This window comes from Mustela erminea, chromosome 5 (genome assembly GCF_009829155.1).
Source record: "Mustela erminea isolate mMusErm1 chromosome 5, mMusErm1.Pri, whole genome shotgun sequence".
In the NCBI taxonomy this organism is placed as follows: domain Eukaryota; kingdom Metazoa; phylum Chordata; class Mammalia; order Carnivora; family Mustelidae; genus Mustela; species Mustela erminea.
In genome coordinates this window covers 8017293-8039286 of record NC_045618.1, presented here as the reverse complement: position 1 = coordinate 8039286, position 21994 = coordinate 8017293, and the positions used below count along the sequence as shown (strand labels likewise).

Here is a 21994-nt window from a genome sequence, read left to right as displayed (position 1 = left end):
CCCCTCTGCCTGCTTGTGCTCCTTCTCTTGCTGTGTCTCCCTCTGTCAAATGAACAAATAAAATCTTAAAAAAAAAAAAAAAGGAATGAGGTAGAGAATTGAGCTTGAGATTAATGTGGATGATGGTGTCCTCCCCCACCCAATACAAGAAAAGATAAAGTAAAAAGTGCCCAAGTTATGATCTATGGAAATGATACTCTAGGGAAAGTAGAAAATCAGTTTAAACTCTCCAGTATTGGATAAGAATCAGTTGACAAAAGAAGTTACAAAAAGAATTCAAAAAAGAGCCACAGAGATGGTATCCATTTTTTCTTTTAAACTAGTGCAGAGAATTTTTTTTTTTTTTTTGGTAGTCATTTAAAATATGTAGCAGATTTTTTCCAGGTAGGCAATGTTTTACATTGCTACAAGGTTTTTAGGGTAGCTAGAAATATATATAACAAGAGGCAGCTGATATGCTACACATTTGTAATGAAACTAACAGAAGGCCAGACTGTAGAAATGAAACATATTAGACAACAACAACAGAATAAACCCCAATAAGATAGAAAAAATAAATTGCCTAACTAAATTATTTCCTCCAGAAAGTCAGTTGTAATGGAAAATTTGTGGGGATGCTGGGATTTTGTAAGAGCTTTAAAATTGCTACCACTAGCTCTATATTGTTACTTCTAATTTCTTTACAAAGCAACATACTTTTTCTTGATAAAAATATATTGCTAGTACTCTTCTCCTTCATGACAGGCATGACTAGGGATACAGAGATTGAGGTGTTTTGTTAAGAGATAACTAGATAAGAAGCTGGAAGGGAGAGTACAAACGAGAAAGGAATCAAGAAAATAACTGGGTACCAAAAATAGATAAATAAAATAAAATGTTTGCTGATAAAAGAATTGGCTCAGTTAGATGTCTTAGTAAATCCATCACAGGAATGAATGGGGAGGCTGACCTGACCAGTGACATCCTGTATATGCTTTGTCAGTTCTGGGCCTCGATTTCTCATCTTAAAACTCAGATTCTAATGTTTGTTTCTACATTAGATGACCGAAGGCAGATGATGATTCCTTGTCGTGTGCCTGCCACGTAGCGGACTTGGAATGAAGTTTGTGGAATCTGAAACGGAGTCTGTGTTACCTCCATAAAGGGAATGAATGGAAGTCATAAAGAAAAACATTTTGGGGTGCCTGGGTGGCTCAGTGGGTTAAGCCGCTGCCTTCGGCTAAGGTCATGATCTCAGGGTCCTGGGATCGAGTCCCGCATCGGGCTCTCTGCTCAGCAGGGTGCCTGCTTCTCCCCCTCTCTCTCTCTGCCTGCCTCTGCGTGCTTGTGATCTCTGTCTGTCAAATAAATAAATTAAAAAAAAATCTTTAAAAAAAAAAAGAAAAACATTTTGATTATCACCTTCCCATGACAGATTTCTTTGGTGACACTGAAGGAAGAGATCTAGGAAAGGAATAAGAAAAGATCAAACAGAGGCAAAGCCTAGAAAATATGACAGAGGCTAGCCCGATGCCTCCAGGCACATTTCTTCTCCTCTAAATGTGGATGAGCTATGGGACCCCCTTGCAGGTAAGAGAGACCTTGGGAGCAGGTCTGGCCAATGGATAGTGAGTTCAAGTAATTTTCTATTATAGTTAAGTGACTGTACCTAAGTGTGTCTTCCCTGTGTGCTCTGTCCCTCCTATCTGCCAACTGGGTTATGTGGCGGAAACCCTAAACCGTGTTTTGAAGAAGACCTACTGCATAATAGGAGCCCCAGTCACCGAATGGTTGCCTGGAGTGCAGGTCCGTTCCCGTACTGTCCTCAGTGGGCCAGCTGGGAATGAAAAGGAAACCTTCAGTGTGTTGAACCATTCAGGATATGAAATCGTAAATGCATCTCCTATTATTTACAAATAGAGCATGAATGGGAGAGAGACGGGAGCATTATGTAACCGACAGATGAATTTATGTATACATTTAGGAAGCAAAAGTCTAGATTCAGAGAACACAAATTCCTTGGCAATTTCTTATGTCAGAGAAATAGTCCCCTTGGATTCCTATCAGTGGTCAATCTCTCCTGTCCATTTAAAATTATTGTATTTACAGCATAATTCTGCATGTATAGCCACTGGATATGAGGGGGGGTACCAGCATGCTGCCGACCTGATTGCACTCTAATGGACTCCCAAAGAGGATGAGGCACCTCTTTCCTGGAGAGATGTTTATTTTGTAGCTAACAAAGTGCAAGAATGTATTTTTTTGAGATATTTGCTTAGGAGCTCAGAATTTAAACTTGCAACATTGGCTCAGCCACTCATTTAAGGTAATAAAAGTTGCTTCCATTGGAGATGTAATATTCAGAATACCCATTGTGTATATTTTCCCAATTAATTGGACTTTAATTACCTTGCAGAAAATCTATAAAAGAGTCAACAAAGTTTTCAAGATGAGAGCAAGCTGGTACATATTCCATTTACCTTCCACACAGCTATCTTATTATGAAACTTAAAAAAAAAATAGCCAATTTAATTTTCTTCTGTTGAGGCTTATAAAAGACCCCATAGAGGCTACTATCTCTAATTTTTAATAAAGATAGCTCTATTTAGAAGTATAAATGCTGAGAAGGAGAACAGGCTTAGGAATGCTGTTTTAAATCAAGGTGACCCATTATATTAATTTCTTATAGTGCCTTTGTACATGTGTGTGTATACAAATGTACACACACAGTTGTATGACTGTATCAATATTCAACCCAAGTGAGACCCAAAAAAAAAAAAAAATCCAATAAGGGGGAAGTAATATAAAACTAATTCCTTCATTTTTCTCATGTCCATATCAATTATTTTTTGGAATACTTTCTTCCCTTTGGAGGGGGCAATAAAAATGATGTTTAGTAAAATGATGTTTAGTAAAGATGATATTTAATAAATGTATTTATATAAATGTTTAATAAAATGTATTTAACTTCCATTACGAAATACATATGTTCAGTGAGGCAGACAGTAGAGATACACCATCGAAATAGACAGGATGGCTTGACTTGAAGGAAATTATTTACAGTCAGCTGATGAGAGCTGCTTAGGTAACTTGATGCCCAAAGGAAAGATGGGGGGTTTAGATGAGAGGGAAGCAGTGCTGAGTGGGAGCTGGGTTGTATCCTACCATTTCCTCTGTTACAATATTGGTGTTAAAATAGGGAGGAGCCACTTTTAAATCCCATCCTAAACATGTCCAGTGTGGTCAACGAAAAATATTATTTTTGGCATTTGCAGCAGAAAAGCCAACCAGATGGGGAGCCAGAAGCTAAATAAAAAGTGAAACCTGAAATTAAAAACATGTCAGAATCCATCAGTTTGGTGTGGCTGAAATATATTCTTACCTAGAGGGAACCGATTGCCCTTGAGGGCGTCTCAAATCTCTTTCTAGCCCTGCACTTTGATGCTTTAAGATTCGGAGCTGGGAGATAATTGGCTGAATATTTTGCCTTTGATTAGGAATTTCTAATCTCCTACCCCAGCCCTGGATGCTCTGGCTACAATGTTTATTTCCTGATCGGACCCCTTGCACCAACTTCATGATACTATTGGGTACTTTCCTGTAGCCTGAATTAGTTTAATAGTCCGGACAATGAATTTCCAAGTAATTGCAATGGCTTCACTCCACGATATGTCTCACAGGGCACTCTTGGAAATTAAATGTTTCTTCTCAACAGTTATTTGCTTACTTCATCCCCATTTTATTAAATAATCATAAAAGCCCTCTTGCATTTAAATATGCATGCTCTGTTATCTGAAAGGTTTGGCAAGATGAAGAGGATGGAGGAAACGAAGCCAATGTCACCCTCTCTTTGCTCTCTCTCCCTGGATGTTCCGCTGACACTTTGTGCTCCCAAAATCTTAGGCTTTCTGGACTCTCTGACCCAGACCCACCAGGGTCTTGCTTTCTTTACCACAATTATAGCAGAAATCCCTGCTGTTTAGAAGTGGCTTGAACCTTTCATCAACATTGAAAACCCTTCAGCCAAGTTACAGTGAAGGAATGAGTTGAATATTCTTCCCCGTTGCATGAATATTCAACGAGATTTCTGAGGATTTGTTTTGATGGAAACATGGGCAGTGTCCTGAGACACATAAAGGTGATCTTGTGGCGATGAGGACACACTTTCTCTGGGTCCAGTTGAGAAGAGGGGCTTGCCCCTCCTTCTTAGACCACTTCCCTTCTAGAGGACTGTATGAGGTTGTCTATCTGCAGAATTTGGAGAGGAAGGTGTTGCTTTCATTTGAAGAATTTCACTCAATGAGTTAGTAAGTGACTTGTTCAAATTCAAAAGAGTTCTGCCATATTCTTGTTTCAAATATTCTAGAGCAGCGTGGGGTTAGTAGAGAGGGCCCCAACTTTGGACATAGTCACACTTGATTTGAGTTCTGGGGATACCCCTTACTATCTGTATGACTGTTCACATAATAGCACCTGATCTTCAGCTCTTAAAGAAAGAATAGTCTATCTTTCCAGGGTTGTTGTCAGTCTTATAAAAATGCCTTTAATCTACCCAAAGTATAATAGATACTAATAAATAATAAATACTATAATTATCAGTTCTGTCATTATGGTTTCCAATAGTCGGCTTGGTTGAAGACTGGCTCTCATGATATGAGTCATCATAGAGCTCAGAAATTATGCTTAGAAAATGGTAAGTTGTATTCCTTTTATGTGAAATTTACCTGACCACTTGGCAGGGTAGTTTCTTGTTCATCAAAAGCACAATATACAGATCTGATGATTTCATAAAGGAAGGCTACATGTGTTAGCTAATGGAAAAGACAGAATTTGCATTTTCATCCCCATTTCCCCTGTCTGGCTCTATTGTGTGATCTTAGGCAAGCAAGTACATTTTTCCATCTCTTTGGGGAGGAAGAGCAGAGGGCTTTATCTGCAATATCAAGGCTATATCTGTGTAAATTATTTCCAAGAGGCGAGTGAGAGTGACTGCAATATTGTCCCTCAGGTACTTGGCATTCCTTGGAAGAAAACATGATGTAATTGGACTTTAATAACTTGGATGAAAATGTATCTTAGGGCCATAAAATGTTTCCCGACAACATTAGATCTAGGCGAGTTATTATGATTACTTCCTAAGAAGTGTTCGGATTAACGGATATGTGATTATAAAGTTCATTACAAAGGCAGAATCAGAAGAAGGAAGAGGTAAAGCGAAGTATACTGATATTTCAATGCTTCACACTCCTGGACATTTTAGGCAGAGACATTATTTTAGCACTTGTTCTGCCAGGCTCTGTGGGGGAATAGCTGAATGTGGAGGACTGTCCTGAATACCATTTCCACTTTCCTCCTTCCTCTGCATCACAGGCTGCTTCTGGGAACCTCCTTCTGTCACGGTGTGTCGGTAAGAGCAGCGATAGGAGAAGCAACACACTTGGGTCTACCAGTTCTCCCCCCAGCAGGGGAAGCATTCCTGCAACATCCAGTCAGCAAACTTGGGGCACCTTCTGTGGGAGGTGTTATATGTGCACAAACATAAATACATGATTCTTGACCTTGGTTAAAAGCAGTCTAGTGGAGGAGGCCAGGTGTTTGTGCAAATACACCTCTTTACAGATTCCTAAAGTATTTTATGGCTGATTCCCACTGATGATTATTCCTAGTTGGTTATATTAATCTCATTCTCACCACCCTGTTATTATTAATGGATTCAGGGATGGATGTGGGTCTAAGCCAGTTGATGGGTATTGAAACACTAGAAGTGACTTTCTAGAGATTTCTGGTGCTGGAGGGAAAATCTTTCCCCAGTGTTTGGTTGGTCTTAAAAGACCATTTAATCCCCATAAGTGAAACAGCAGATAGAGAAGAAAAAAAGAAGAAGAAAAAAATTCTGTCCTGGAAAACATAATTAAGCAACTAGTTAAATCTTGCTCTGCATTTGGACTTCATGTTATGTGAGGTAATGAGTGACTTTATTGCTTACGTCAACCCAAACTAAATGTTCATTTACTTGCAGCCAGAAACACTGCAACTGAATACTCGTTTAATTTAATGCTTTCCATGTCCCCTGTCACAACAGTCCCCTCAGATTCTTACTTAAGAGACAGACTCTGGGGGACCTGGGTGGCTCCGTTGGTGGGACATCTGAGTCTTGATTTCTGCTCAGGTTGTGATCTCAGTATCATGAGATAAAACCCCACTTCAGGCTCCACGTTCAGCGGGGATGGGGGTCTGCTTGACACATTCCCTCTCCATCTGCCCCTCCCCCTCACACTCTCTCCCTCTCTCTCAAATAAATAAATAAATCTTCAAAAAAAAAAAAAAAGACACAGACTCCAGGTGATGTATATGGAGACGCAGAACCTCTGATCCACATGTACCAAAATGGGGCCTCACGTGATTCTCATGATCAGGAAAATCTCATATGATTCTTCTGATTACTAGAGAATTAAGGAAAGGATTAAGTGCAGGTTAAGCAATCAACTCAGCCTGGAAGAGTTACAAATGATTTCTCTAAGGGACATTTGATCTATGCCTTGAACAATGAATGGGGCTTACGATGCTGAGAAAGAAGGAAAGATGGTACCCACGAAGGGGAGCTCAAAAAAAATCTTCATCTCTGTGGTCTTGGTTGCCTCATTTATGAAATCAACACATTAGAAAATCCTGCCCCCTTTCTCTTCTAATGTCCTCTGTTTTGATGATAACTTTAGAAACTAGGCAATTTCAATGTTACTTACCTCTTATCCACCTCAAAGTGTTCACCATAGTAACTTGTGGGGTTTTCTTTATGAGAACTTCTCTCTATTGGAAAAATAGAAATATTTAGTAAGCTTCATTATAATGTAGCTGTCATACAGGTGGAGACTATCTTTCTTGTCCACTTTTGTATCCACATGGACTTTCAAAGGACCTGGCCCAGATGCACTCAATTGTGGTCATTGCATAACTGAATTGAATTAATTATATTCAAGTGCTCAATTTCATATAGACCCTTTAAAGATTAATTGCACATGTAAAGTGAATAATACTTTAATTATAGTGATGATATTATCAATAACGTAAATATTTGAAATTTGCCTACCCACCTTATCTTTTTTAAAGCCATCCAATCATTGAGCTTGTATTTATAGAACATTTTCTAGGTGTCAGGTACTATTCTGGGTGCTGGGAATAAAGCCATAAACAAAACAGAAAAATCCAAGCCTGTATAGTCTTATATTCTGGCGGAAGAGTGAGGATATCATTTCTGTTTATAACCCGAATTCAGGCACAGTTACCTCTAATTCATAGATGAGGAAAATTTCAAAGGATTTCATGTCTTTATGAGGTCACTCATTTTGTCCAACTTGTGCTAGAAACCAGAAGTTACGTGACTTCCAGCACAATGATGAGCACACCATTCCTTCACAGGGACTGTGTGACACTTCATGAGACTCTCTTCAAATGAGCAAGTAGTTAAGGTCTTGCCATGTGTCAAGTTCCTCCTCTGTCAGTGGGAATATATTTAAAGCCCATAAGATACAATATCTGTCTTAAAGAATCTGTTGCTTTCCTGTCTCTGTGCCCCTCACCTACTGTGCCTCCTTGGATAAGAAAATATAAGCACACACAAACTTAATAGAAATGGATTCCACTTATCTGGGTCATAGTTCCCAGATGTCAGAGCAACGGGAGGGTAGACCAACACTCAAAGTTGTATTAACTAAATAAAGGAAATGTTGTAAAAGCACTTGATTTAGGCCATTTTCAACTCACGCCTTAAAATTATCTTTTTCTAGGACTGCATTGTCTTAGAGACAGTGCTTCTCTTCTTGGTTTAAAGAACCACAAGAGATTTTCACAACATCAGGATCTAATATCCTTTACACAGTACAGAAACAACTCCTTTATCCAGAGATTACTTTCCAGGAGCAACTCCTGAGTGAAACATAGACTGAAACTAAGATGAATCGGAGCAGCCAGGAGAGACTCATGCATGGTTCTGATGTGCTACTGCGTCACTCCTTGCACTGTTCTTCCATCCTCTTCACAGGAGGTTCACGATAGCCCCAACAGTGATGAAATGGCAACAATAATGAGAATAGTGAGGACACCTGCTTCTCTGGGAGTACTTACACACAACACCTTATTTCATCTTTCCACCAACCCTGTAAAGTGAGTGTCATTATTATGCCCACCTTTTAATGAAGAAACTGAAATTTTAGAGAGTTTAATTTTTTTTCAGTGTCACAAAGGTCATCAGCAGGGAAATGAGAATTTTAATGTCTTTATATATCTATCTGTCTCTAAAATATAATCTCTGCCTTCAATGATCGGATTTCCTAACCTGCAGTAGCTAATAAATGGAGAGAGGTGGAAAGAAAACACAGAAAGAATTCATAAAACAAAAATGCACGGGAGCTCTGGGCATGTTAGTCTGGTGGCTTACAGCCCTCTACCCCTCCCTGGCTTCTAAGATAGATAGCACATTAATTAAGATATATAAAGATAATTCTGAATCAGGAAGTAAAAGTGAAATTCAACTGAATCCTTTGGCCTAGGTGTAAATGGAAAAGATATCTGCATTTTCAAAACATGTCTACATAAATTATGAAAATTGAAAGTTTAGGTACTTAAAATGCACTAAACTTTAGGTCTGTGAACTATTTGCTTATATTTAACAGCCCATTTATAGCTGCAGTTGGTGTTAATCTTGCCAATATTACCTTCATGCATCTACTGGATATCTCTACCATTTTTAGCACAGAACAAGGATTTAGAAATCTTACTGTGGACACAAGGTCAACCACCTGAATAGATACAAATTAGAAAGAACTGATTCTATCATTAAGACTGTATCAAACTCAACTTTGGGTATCAGTGTCCAAATACTTATTGGTTTGAAGACCCAAATTCCTGGATTTTATTTTTATTTCCACTGAGGCAACTTGAACATAGAAGTATTTCTTTTTACTTTTTTTTTTTTAAGATTTTATTTTTTTGACGGGGAGAGAGAGAGTACAACCAGGGGGAGCGTTGTGCAGAGGGAGAGGGAGAAGCAGGCTCCCCATTGAGCAGAGAATCAGACATGGGACTCTGAGATCATGACCTGAGTGGAAATAAGATACTTAATCAACTGGGCCACCTAGGCGCCCCCAGAGAAGTGTTTCTTACTGAGTGTTCGTAATAAAGGTAGATGTTCTTCCTTATCCTTCACTGTATTTATAAAGGTTTTTTTAAAGATTTTATTTATTCACTTGACAGACAGAGATCACAAGTAGGCAGAGAAGCAGGCAGAGAGAGAGAGGAGGAAGCAGGCTCCTCGAGGAACAGAGAGCCCGATGCGGGGCCCAATCCCAGGACCCTGGGATCATGACCTGAGCTGAAGATCAAGGCTTTAACCCACTGAGCCACCCAGATGCCCCATCCTTCACTGTATTTAACAGTCTGTGTGTGGATAGAGATAATATTACTAACAAGGCCACGGATATTAATTAAGCACATAAGAATAATCCAAGTCTGGGGCACCTTGTTGGCTCAGTCCATTAAGGCTTTGACTCTTGATTTTGGCTCAGGTCACGATCTGCTGGTGGTGAGACTGAGCCCAGCATCAGGCTCTGCGCTCATTGGGGAACCTGCTTAAGATTCTCTGCCTCTCCGTCTGTCCTCCCCCTGATTATGTGCACTCTCAAAACAAACAAATAAATAAATAAAATATTGAAAAAATGATCCAAGTCAGCTTGCCATTATAGCAAATACCCGAGAAAAGAATGGAGGGAGCAGTGCTGTTGTCCGTAAACCCAGCAAAACTATTCCTGGTATTTTGCGAATATGAAGAATGAAGCTGCTTTGAGCCTCTTATTTTTTCCCTTATTTTAAATCATTTGTGTAATGGTATTCTTTTTTTTTTTCTTTTAAAGATTTTATTTATTTATTATTTTGACAGAGAGAAATCACAAGTAGACAGAGAGGCAGGCAGAGAGAGAGAGAGGGAAGCAGGCTCCCTGCTGAGCAGAGAGCCCGATGCGGGACTTGATCCCAGGAACCTGAGATCATGACCTGAGCCGAAGGCAGCGGCTTAACCCACTGAGCCACCCAGGTGCCCTGTGTAATGGTATTCTTAACCATATTTGGTAAATTGACCAATTTCCTACCTTCTCATAAAAAAAATATATATATTTTCCCCCCTTGGAAAAACCTTCCCAACATCTTCACTGGGTGGGTGTATTTTTTCCAGCTACCACTCAATCTCTTTCACTCTGCTTGCCTCCACCCCGCCCCCCGGGCCTGGCATGGCCAGGTTAGAAATGGCCACTGGTTAGAAACCTCCCTTCCCATGGGGCACCTGGGTGGCTGAATGGGTTAAAGCCTCTGCCTTCGGCTTAGGTCATGATCTCAGGGTCCCGGGATCGAGCCCCGAATCAGACTCTCTGCTCAGCAGGGAGCCTGCTTCCTTTCCTCCCTCTCTGCACTTGTGATCTCTGTCTGTCAAATAAATAAATAAAATCTTAAAAAGAAAGAAAGAAAGAAAGAAAGAAACCTTTCTTCCCTATGAGATGCTGCTGCCAAGATGAGGACGGGTGGAGGATGGAGTCACAGGGTCTTGTTTTTCAATGCAACCAACACCACTTCCAAGAAGAGTGACGCTGATTTGCTCTCAACTGATGGCAAATATTTGCTATTGAAAAAAAGGATTTTTTCATTTTCAAGCAAACGTATTTGCCTACTTCTTTGATTCCCACTATAACACCTTGGGCTTTCTATAAGCCAGAACAAATTCAACATTCTCTTATATTTTTATGTGTCAGCTCTGTGTATTAAAGGAAGAAACTTTCCAAACATTTCCTGATATTTTGCCTCATTCGCCTCTCAGTGTATTTTTTAACCAACATCTGTGATCCTCTGATGTAACCATAATTGCAAAGTGGGGGATTAGTCAGTGAGAAGATTGGAAAAAGGAGATGTATTAATAGGCTAGAGAGATCTTTTTTACAGAAAAATGTACATTTATTCCAAACAGGAATACATTACTCACCTCTGTACTAAGACAACAGAACAGACATAACAGCAAATAAAGACTTCTATATTTATTTCAAACCACATTATGTTTTTAACATGGGCAAATAAAGGGATTTTTATTATTTGCTGTATTTTTTTTTAAAGATTTATTTATTTATTTGTGAGCACCTGGGTGGCTCAGTCACGAAGCATCTGCCTTTGACTCAGGTCGTGATCCCAGGGTCCTGGGATGAAGCCCCATATCAGGCTCTCTGCTTGGTGGGAAGCCTGCTTTTCCCTCTCCCACTGCCCCTGCCTGTATTCCTTCTCTCACCATGTATCTCTCTATTAAATAAATAAATAAAATCTTTAAACAATAAATAAAATAAAAAATAAATAAAAGATTTATTTATTAATTTATTTATTTGAGAGAGAGTGTATGTGTGTGAATGATGGGGTGGGGAGGGCAGAAGGGGAGGGAGAGAGAGGGTATCTTAAGCAGACTCCCCACTGAGCACGGAGCCTGACTCAGGGTTTAAGCTCAGGACGCATGAGATCATAACCTGAGCCAAAACCAATAGTGTGACGTTCAACTGACAGCCCTCCAGCTGCCCTTTATTCACTGTATATTTTCTTCTCAGTTTCTTTACTAAAGTTCTATTTTTTTTTCAGTATCTTCAATTTTTATTGAACTGACTTTAGCACATTTTGTTACATCCTTCTGACTTAATTTGTTATTGTTGTTTTGCTTTGTTTGGCCAGTGTGGAAGCTGGGAATTCATTCATATTTCATCTGACAAATAGTCCTGGCAGGTCCTGGGGACACTTAAAATTAGCCAGTGATGTCCCATCACCTGCCATGCATGCCCTGCACATGTGTACACATGACATCTGAGAAAGAACATCCAAAAATATATTTTCTCTAAGTCAGAAGATGATTTTCCAGATCAAGTTGGTCTTCTTTGGGAGAAAATTATTTTCCCAGTAGCCGAACACAAAAGACTTCTCATAATTTGACATCATCCTACAGAATACTTTTCTCTCACTTAAAAACAGAAATATAGATTTTGTATAGATTTCTGCTGTTGTAGATTTCTGTACCTTCCATGACTCTAAGCAAAATATTATCTGAAGCACAGGAGAGAGTGTGGCTTACTAGAAATCATAGCCTTACTACTCAAATTGGCCCAACTGCCACTTAAAGGAAATCACCGCCTGTCTTTGTTTGGACTCCCCAGAAGCAGAGTCTGAGACGAGGATTCACAAGCCAGGGATTTTTTAAGGTAGTGTCCCCAAGATAGACTTGGAAAAGATTGGGGAGGAAGGACAGGGAATGGAGAAGTTTATAAAGTGTGATTTCAGGTTGATCCTGCAGTACTCTCTGGAATGGAGTTCACACCTCATAGTTTGTCAAAACTCAAGGCACAGGGGCGGGGTTTTCTTAATCATGGAACAGTCAACCATTTGGCTATAAACTGTTCAAGAGGCATGGAAGCCCCTCTGGGCATGTAGAGGGAGGTGGCTTTGGAAAAGGAATTTATAGAATGAGGTAGTGGCCATTAGAAGCAAAGAACATAGAAGAGGGAGATAAATGCACAGATATGACAAAGGAAATCCAAGAGGAGCTTGGAGGTGCACTGATCGTGTTTGCGATGCTGTGTCTACTTCCAGAAATATTGGCACATGTTTTGTGTGTTCATTCAGTGTCAAAATGTACTATGAATCCAGTTCAGCAATGTGCCATAGAAATAGAACGTGAGTTAAGATGGCCAACACATTCATGAAAAGTGCTCAACATCACTAATTATGAAGGAAATGCAAATCATCACCACAATGGGATATTGCCCCACACAAGTTAGAATAGCTATTAACATAAAGACCAGAAATAACAAGCATTGGCAAGCACGTGAAGAAAATGGAACCCTTGTGCACTGCTGCTGGGAATGTAAATTGGTGCAGTCACTATGGAAAATAGTTGCTGTTTCCTCAAAAAATTAAAAATAAAATTACCTTAAGATCCAGCAATTCCACTTCTAGGTATTTACCCAAAGAAAACAGAAATACTAATTCAGAAAGATATGTGAACCCCCATGTTCATTACAGTATTATTTACAATAGCCAAGATAGGAAAAAACCAAAGTGTCTGTCCATAGATGAATGGGTAAAGAAAATGTGGTGTTTAGAGCAAGATGGTGGAGGAGTAGCCGACTGAAACAGCATTAGGTCCCAGAAGTTCAGGGAAATAGTTATCAAATCATTCCAAACACCTACAAACTCAACAGGAGACTGAAGAGAAAAAGAGCAACAATTCTAGGAACAGAAAATCAACCAGTTTTTGGAAGGTAGGACCTGCGGTGAAGTGAATCCAAAGCCACGGGAAGATAGACTACGGCGGGGTGGGGGGTGGGGGGCGGATCCTGGCAAGCAGAGGAGCAATGGAGCACAAAATCCAAACTTTTGAAAGTCTGAAGGGACATGCTTCAGAGGCTAATTGAGGGTGGAGCCCTCACCGGGACAGTGTGGTCTCAGGTCTCTCGAGGTCACAGAAGGATCAGGGGTATCTGAGTGTTGCAGAGCTGCCAGATATCGGAGCAGGGAAGCCGACTACAGAGACGGAGCTGAGGAGGGAGTTCTCACCTCAGGGTCACCTTAAATTGTGATCCAAGGCACAGTCGGGTCACTGCTTTTTGAGGAGAGACCCCAAAAGTGGCAGGTCAGGGGAGACTTACCTTCCTCTGGAAGGAGCAGGGCTGCAGGAATCTGCTGCGTTTGGAGACTCCAGACGGGGCCAAGCGCCAGAGACAGAAACATTTGGTCACAGGCTGGGTGAGCTTGGAGCGGGGCCAGAGCCCAGGGAGACGGGCGGGACTGAGGGCTTTTCTCTGAGGCTGCACTGAGGAGGGGCCCCGAGCTCTCAGCAACTTCAGACCAGAGACTGGGCAGCCGCCATCTTTATTCCCGTCCTCCAGAACTCTATGGAAAGCACTCAGGGAACAAAAGCTCCGAGAGCGAACTGGGCGGATGATTTAGCCCAACCCCTGGCAAGAGCGGTGCAATTCCCCCTCAGGCAAAGACAATTGAGAATCATTGCAACAGGCCCCTCCAGCAGAAGATCAGCAAGAAATCCAGCCAAGACCAAGCTCACTGATCAAGTAGAACAGTGGAATTCCAGAGGAGAAGAAAGCAAAGCATGGAATTCATGATTTTCTCCCCATGATTCTTTAATCTTGCAAAGTTAATTCTTTTTAATTCTATTTTTTTCTTACTCTAGTTTTTTTTTAACTTTTCCTCTTTCCTCTTTTAACGCTTTTTACTAGTTTATCTTAACAATACCTTTCTTTAAAAAAAATTTCTAAACCTTCATTATTATAGTCATATTTTATCCTTCATTGTATCTAACTTTATTTTTGCATACATATAAGGTTTTTTTCTTCTAAAAATTTTAGGGATACACTTTCTTCTAATAGATCAAAATATACCCTAAATCTAGCACAGGGCTTTGTTCTGGTCTCCAGCCTGAGCAAATTCTCTCCATTTTCTTTTTCTTTCTTTTCCAACCAACTTATTTTATCAATTTCTTTTTTAGAATTTATTTTGAATTTTCATCTTTACAGTAATATTCCATCCCTTCATCATGTTTACCCTTGTTTTTGAATATATATGAGTTTTTACTTCTTTAAAATTTTGAGAGGTAGTTTCTTCTAAGAGACCAAAACACACCCAAAATCAAGTAAGTCATTCTGTCTAATATATATTCACCAGCCTAATAGATATATGTAAATATTTTTTTACCAGTCTAAAATATATATGTATAAATTAAACAAAAATATTTTTCTCCCTTTCTTCTCCCCTGATTTGGAGTCTCTTCTGATTTGGTTAGGGTATATTTTTCTGGGGTCTTTGTCACCCTTTTAGTATTTTATTCTCTCAGTCATATATTCTTAACAGGATAAAATTACAAGGTGGAAAAACTCACCGCTAAAGAACAAGAGGCAGTGCTGAAGGCTAGGGACCTAATCAATATGGGCATTGGGAATAGGTCAGAGCTAGAGTTCAGAATGACAATTCTCAAGGTGCTAGCTGGGTTCAAAAAAGGCATGGAAGACATTAGATAAATGCTGTCTGGAGAAATAAAAGCCATTTCTGGAGAAATAAAATAACTAAAATCTAATGAAGCTGAAATCAAAAAAGGTATTAATAAGGTGCAATTAAAAATGGAGGCTCTTACTGTTAGGATAAATGAGGCAGAAGAGAGACTTAGTGATATAGAAGACCAAATGACAGAGAATAAAGAAGCTGAGCAAAAGAGAGACAAACAACTACTGGACCATGAGGGGAGAATTTGAGAGATGACTGATACCATAAGATGAAACAATATTAGAATAATTGGGATTCTAGAAGAAGAAGAAAGAGAGAGGGGAGGCAGAAGGCATATTGGAGTGAATTAGATAATTTCTCTAATATGGCAAAGGAAACACGCTTTAAAATCCAGAAGGCACAGAGAACCCCCATCAAAATCAATAAAAATAGGACCACACCCTGTCATCTAATAGTAAAACTTACAAGCCTTAGTGAAGGAGAAAATCCTGAAAGCAGCTCAGGACAAGAAGTCTGTAACACACAATGGTAAAAATATTAGATTGGCAGCACACTTATCCACAGAGACCTGGCAGGCCAGAAAGAACTGGCATGAAGTATTCAGAGTACTAAATAAGAAAAACATGCAGCCAAGAATACTATAACCAGCTAGGCTATCATTGAAAATAGGAGAGATAAAAAGCTTCCAGGACAAACAAAACCTAAAAGAATTTGTAGACACCAAACCCGCCCTAAAGGAAATATTGAAAGGGGTCCTCTAAGCAAAGAGAGTCATAGATCAGAAAGGAAGAGAGACAATATACAGTAACAGTTACCTTACAGGCAATACAATGGCACTAAATTCATATCTTTTAATTGTTACCCTGTATGTAAATGGGCTAAATGTCCCAATCAAAAGACACAGGGTATCAAAATGGATAAAAACACAAGACCCATCAATATGCTGTCTACAAGAAACTAATTTTAGACCAAAAGACACCTCCAGACTTAAAGCGAGGGGGGTGGAAAACAATTTACCATGCTAATGGACATCAAAAAAAAGCTAGGGTGGCATCCCTTATGTCAAAGCAATTAGATTTAAAGCCAAAGACTATAGTAAGAGTTAAGGAGGGACACTATATCATACTTAAAGGGTCTGTCCAACAAGAAGTTCTAAAATTTTAAATATCTATGCCCCTAACATGGGAGCAGCCAATTATATAAATCAGTTAATAACAAAGTCAAAGAAACACAGCAACAATAATATGGTAATAATAGGGAACTTTAACACCCCCCTCACTGAAATGGACAGATCATCCAAGCAAAAGATCAACACGGAAATAAAGGCTTTAAATGACACACTGGAACAGATGGACATCACAGATATATTCAGAACATTCCATCCCAAAGCAACAGAATACACATTCTTCTCTAGCGCACACGGAACATTCTCAAGAAGAGATCACATCCTGGGTCACACATCAGGTCTCAACTGGTAGCAAAAGGTTGGGATTGTTCCCTGCATATTTTCAGACCATAATGCTTTGAAGCTAGAACTCAATCACAAGAGGAAAGCTGGAAAGAACTCAAATACATGGAGGTTAAAGAGCATCCTACTAAAGAATGAATGGGTAAACAAGGAAGTTAAAAAAGAATTGAAAAAATTCATGGAAACAAATGAACATTAACACACAACTGCTCAAAATCTGTGGGACACAGCAAAAGCAGCCCTGAGAGGAAAGTGATACAAGCCTTTCTCAAGAAACAAGAAAGGTCTCAAGTACACAACCTAACCCTACCCCTAAAGTGGCTGGAGAAAGAACAGCAAAGAAAGCCTAAGCTCAGCCAGAGAAGAGAAATCATAAAGATCAGAGCAGAAATCAATGAAATAGAAACCAAAAGAACAGGAAAGCAAATTAATGAAACTAGGAGCTGGTTCTTTGAAAGAATTAATAAGATTGATAACGCCCTGGCTAGACTTATCAAAAAGAAAAGAGAAAGGACCCAAATAAATAAAATCATAAATGAAAGAGGAGAGATCACAACCAACACCAGGGAAATACAAACAAGTATAAGAACATATTATGAGCAACTATATGCCAGCAAATTTGACAATCTGGAAGAAGTGGATGCATTCCTAGAGACATATAAACTAACAAAACTGAGCCAGGAAGAAATAGAAAACCTGAAAAGACCCATAACCAGTAAGGATATTGAAGCAGTCATCAAAAATCCCCCAACAAACAAGAGCCCAGGGCCACATGGCATCCCAGGGGAATTCCACCCAACAGTTAATGATAAATTGATACCTATTCTCCTGAAACTCTTCCAAAAAATGGAAAAGGAAGGAAAATGTCCAAACTCATTGAGGCCAGCATTACCTTGATCCCAAAACCAGACAAAGACCCCATCAAAAAGGAGAATTACAGACCAATGTCCTTGATGAACACAGATGTAAAAATTCTCACCAAAATACTAGCCAATAAGATCGAACAGTACATTAAAAGTATTATTCACCACGACAAATTGGGATTTATTCCAGGGCTGCAAGATTGGTTCAATATCCACAAACCAATCAATGTGATACAATACATTAATAAAAGAAAGAACAAGAACCATATGATACTCTCAGTAGACGATGAAAAAGCATGTGACAAAGTACACCACCATTTCTTGATCAAAAGTCTTCACAGTGTAGGCATAGAGGGCACATACCCCAATATTATCAAAGCCATCTATGAAAAACTCACAGCAAATATCATCCTCAATGAGGAAAAACTGAAAGCTTTTCCCCTAACGTCAGGAACATGGCAGGGATGTCCATTATCACCACTACTATTCAACATAGTATTAGAAGTCCTAGCCTCAGCAATCAGACAACAGAAAGAAATTAAAGGCATCCAAATCAGCAAAGAAGAAGTCAAACTCTCACACTCTGCAGATGATATGCTACTTTATGTGGAAAACCCAAAAGACTCCACTCCGAAAGTGCTAGAACTTGTACAGGAATTCAGTAAAGTGTCAGGATATAAAATCAAAGCACAGAAATCAGTTGCATTTCTGTACACCAACAGCAAGACAAAAGAAAGAGAAAGAGTCGATTCCATTTACAATTGCACCCAAAACCATAAGATACCTAGGAATAAACCTAACCAAAGAGGCAAAGAATCTATATTTAGAAAACTATAAAGTACTCATGAAAGAAATTGAGGAAGACAAAGAAATGGAAAAATGTTCCATGCTTATGGATTGGAAGAACAAATATTGTGAAAATGTCTATGTTACCTAAAGCAATCTACACGTTTAATGCAATCCCTATCAAAATACTATCAATTTTTTTTCCCAAAGAAATGGAACAAATCATCCTAAAATTTATATGGAACCAGAAAAGACCTTGAATAGCCAGAGGAATGTTGAATAAGATAGCCAAAGTTGGTGGCATCACAATTCCAGACTTCAAGCTCTATTACAAAGCTGTCGTCATCAAGACAGCATGGTACTGGCACAAAAACTGACACATAGATCAATGGAACAGAATAGAGAGCCCAGAAATAGACCCTCAACTCTATGGTCAACTAATCTTCAACAAAGCAAGAAAGAACATCTATGGAAAAAAGTCTCTTCAATAAATGGTGCTGGGAAAATTGGGCAGCCACATGCAGAAAAATGAAACTGGACCATTTCCTTACACCACACACAAAAATAGACTCAAAATGGATGAACAACCTCAATTTCAGACAGGAATCCATCAAAATCCTTGAGGAGAACATAGGCAGCAACTTCTTCAACCTCAGTCACAGCAACTTCTTCCTAGAAACATTGCCGAAGGGAAGGGATGGCAAGGGAGGCAAGGGCATAAATGAACTATTGGGACTTCCTCAAGATCAAAAGCTTTTGCACAGCAAAGGAAACAGTCAACAAAACCAAACGACAACTGACAGAAGGGGAGAAGATATTCGCAAATGACATATTAGACAAAGGGCTAATATCTAAAATTTATTAAGAACTTATTAAACTCAACACCCAAAGAACACAAAATCCAATCAAGAAATGGGCAGAAGACATGAACAGACATGTCTCCAAGGAAGACATCCAGATGGCCAACAGACACATGAAAAAGTGCTCCACATCCCTCGGCATCAGGGAAATATAACTCAAAACCGCAATGAGATATCACCTCACACCAGTCAGAATGGCTAAAATCAACAAGTTAGGAAATGACAGATGCTGGCAAGGATGTGGAGAAAGGGGAACCCTCCTACACTGTTGGTGGGAATGCAAGCTGGTGCAGCCACTCTGGAAAACAGCATGGAGGTTCCTCAAAAAGTTGAAAATAGAGCTACCCTGTGACCTAGCAATCACACTACTGGGTATTTATCCTAAAGATAAAAATGTAGGGCTCCTAAGGGGTGTGTGCACCTGAATGTTTATAGCAGCAATGTCCACAATATCCAAACTATGGAAAGAACCTAGATGTCCATCAACAGATGAATGGATAAAGAATAAAAAAGAAATGGTATATATATCACTCCTTCTATATATACTCCTATATATATATAGGTGTATATATATAGGAATATATATACATAGGAATATAAATACATATATATAGGAATATATATATATATATATATATATATATATATGAATACTATGCAGCCATAAAAAGAAAAGAAATCTTGCCATTTGCAATGACATGAATGGAACTAGAGGGTATTATGCTGAGTGAAATAAGTCAATCAGAGAATGAAAATTATCATATGATATCTCTGATATGAGGAATTTGAGAGGCAGGGTGGGGAGTTTGGGGGATAGGGAAGGAAAAAATTTAAAAAGATGGGATCAGGAGGGAGACAAACCATATGAGACACAATCTCTTAAAACAAACTGAGGGTCGCTGGGGTGGTGGGGAGTAGGGAGAGGGTGGTTGGGTTATGGACATTAGGGATGGTATGTGCTATGGAGAGTGTTGTGATATGTGCAAGCCTGATGATTCACAGACCTGTACCCCTGGGGCTAATAATACATTATATATTAATAAAAATGGTAATATAAAAAAGATAATGTAGCATGTACACACACACACACGCGCGCGCACGCACGCACAGAGGACTATTATTCAGCCATAAAAAAGGAAATCTTGCTATTTGTGACAACATGGAGGGATCTTGAGGACATTATGCTAAGTAGGATAAGTCAGAGAAAGGCAAGTACTATGGGACTTCATTTGCATGTGGAATCTAAAAGAGAGAGAGAGAATAAGATAGAATAGATACAGAGAACAAATTGGTGGTTGCCAGGGGTGGGGGTTAGGAGGTGGATGAAATGGGTGAAGGGAATCAAAAGGTACAAGCTTCTAGTTATAATATAAATAAGTCACAGGAAGTAATGTATAGCATGGTGACTTAGTGAATAATAAGGTACTGCACATTAGAAAGTTTCTAAGAGGGACATCTGGGTGGCTCTGTTGGTAAAATGTCTGTCTTCAACTCAGGTCGTGATCTGAGGGTCCTGAGTTCAAGCTCTGCATCAGGTTCCCTGCTCGGTAGGGAGTCTGCTTATCCCTCTCCCTTCACCCCTCCCCCTGCTCATATGTGTTCTCTTTCTCTCTCTCTCAAATAAATAAATAAAATGTTTTTTAAAAAATAACATATCTAAGAGAGTAGACCTTCACAAGTTCTCATCACAAGGAAAAGAAAAATGTTAACTGTATCCAGTTACTGATGTTAACTAGACTTACTGTGGTGATCATTCTTCAACATATACAAATACCAAAAATTTTTTAAAGATGTTATTTATTTATTAGACAGAGAGAGAGACACAGCGAGAGAGGGAACACAAATAGGGGAAGCAGGAGAGGGAGAATTAGGCTTCCCACTGAGCAGGAAGCCTGATGTGGGGCTCGATACTAGGACTCCAGGATCATGACCTGAGCTGAGCAGATGCTTAACGACTGAGCCATTCAGGTACCCCACAAATATCAAATTGTTACATTGCACACCTGAAACTAATATAATATTACATGTCAGTTATGACTTAATTAAGAAAACAATTAGACTGAGAAAAAAATTTAAAGAAATACAATATGAGCTAAATATGTAACCTAAAATTTTCAAGTAGCCTCAATGAAGAAAATAAAAATAAATAGATAAAATTAATTTTAGCAATATATTTTATTTTATGCAATATATCAACATGTCATTGATAAATATTATGGAGATGGTTTACATTATGTTTGTGCAACTGGCCTTCAAAATAAAATATGCATTTTGTGCTTGATGTACATCTTACTTTGGATCAGTTTCATTTAAAGTGTCCAATAACCACATATGACTAGGGGCTAATAGTTTTCTTGAGCTAATCTACTAGGCCTTTACAGAGGTACAATCAGAAAAAATATGTTAAATAACTTATAACTTAAGTTAAATAACTTAAATGACTTAATATCTTATATTAAATAACTTAAATAACTTAAGTTGCTCTACAATATACTATATATAATATAATCTATACTACAAGGGGAACAACACAATTCTTGAATGATCTTTAAAAAAAAAAAAGTACCCCACCTCCTTCCACAAGGGGGCCTCCTATGGCTACCTTTGTACAAGACTGTCCAAACTGGACTTCATCCTGATAATTTGACCCAAGCTGGCCCAACTCTTCACTTTCCTGAGCATAACCTGCTTCCCAATGGCTAGCCAAATCTTGACTCCTGCACTTCCTGAGGCGTGGCTTCTTTTTTTGCCCTTGGGTTTCTTGAAATATGATGAGAACCTTTAAAAAAAATCCTTTATTTTTACCAAGTTGCTTGCAACCCAGGTAATCATAACTAGTAATAAAAAGTGGTACCCAAGTGCAGAGACACTGTGACTCTCACAGACTCAAGGCAAAGGGCATTGCATCTTGCCCATACTGGATTGGGAAGCAATAGACCATGAAATGATGTTGATGT

General features: G+C 39.1%; 1 long non-coding RNA gene across 1 annotated transcript in view; it reads right to left on the bottom strand.

Moving 5' to 3' along the window:
- The window catches only part of LOC116590377, an 81684-nt gene extending 67564 nt beyond the window's left edge, over positions 1-14120 (bottom strand). The window contains exon 1 of the long non-coding RNA XR_004285570.1: positions 13692-14120. This is a non-coding gene — a long non-coding RNA (uncharacterized LOC116590377). The remainder of the gene's footprint in view (positions 1-13691) is intronic.
- Positions 14121-21994: the final 7874 nt, after the last annotated feature.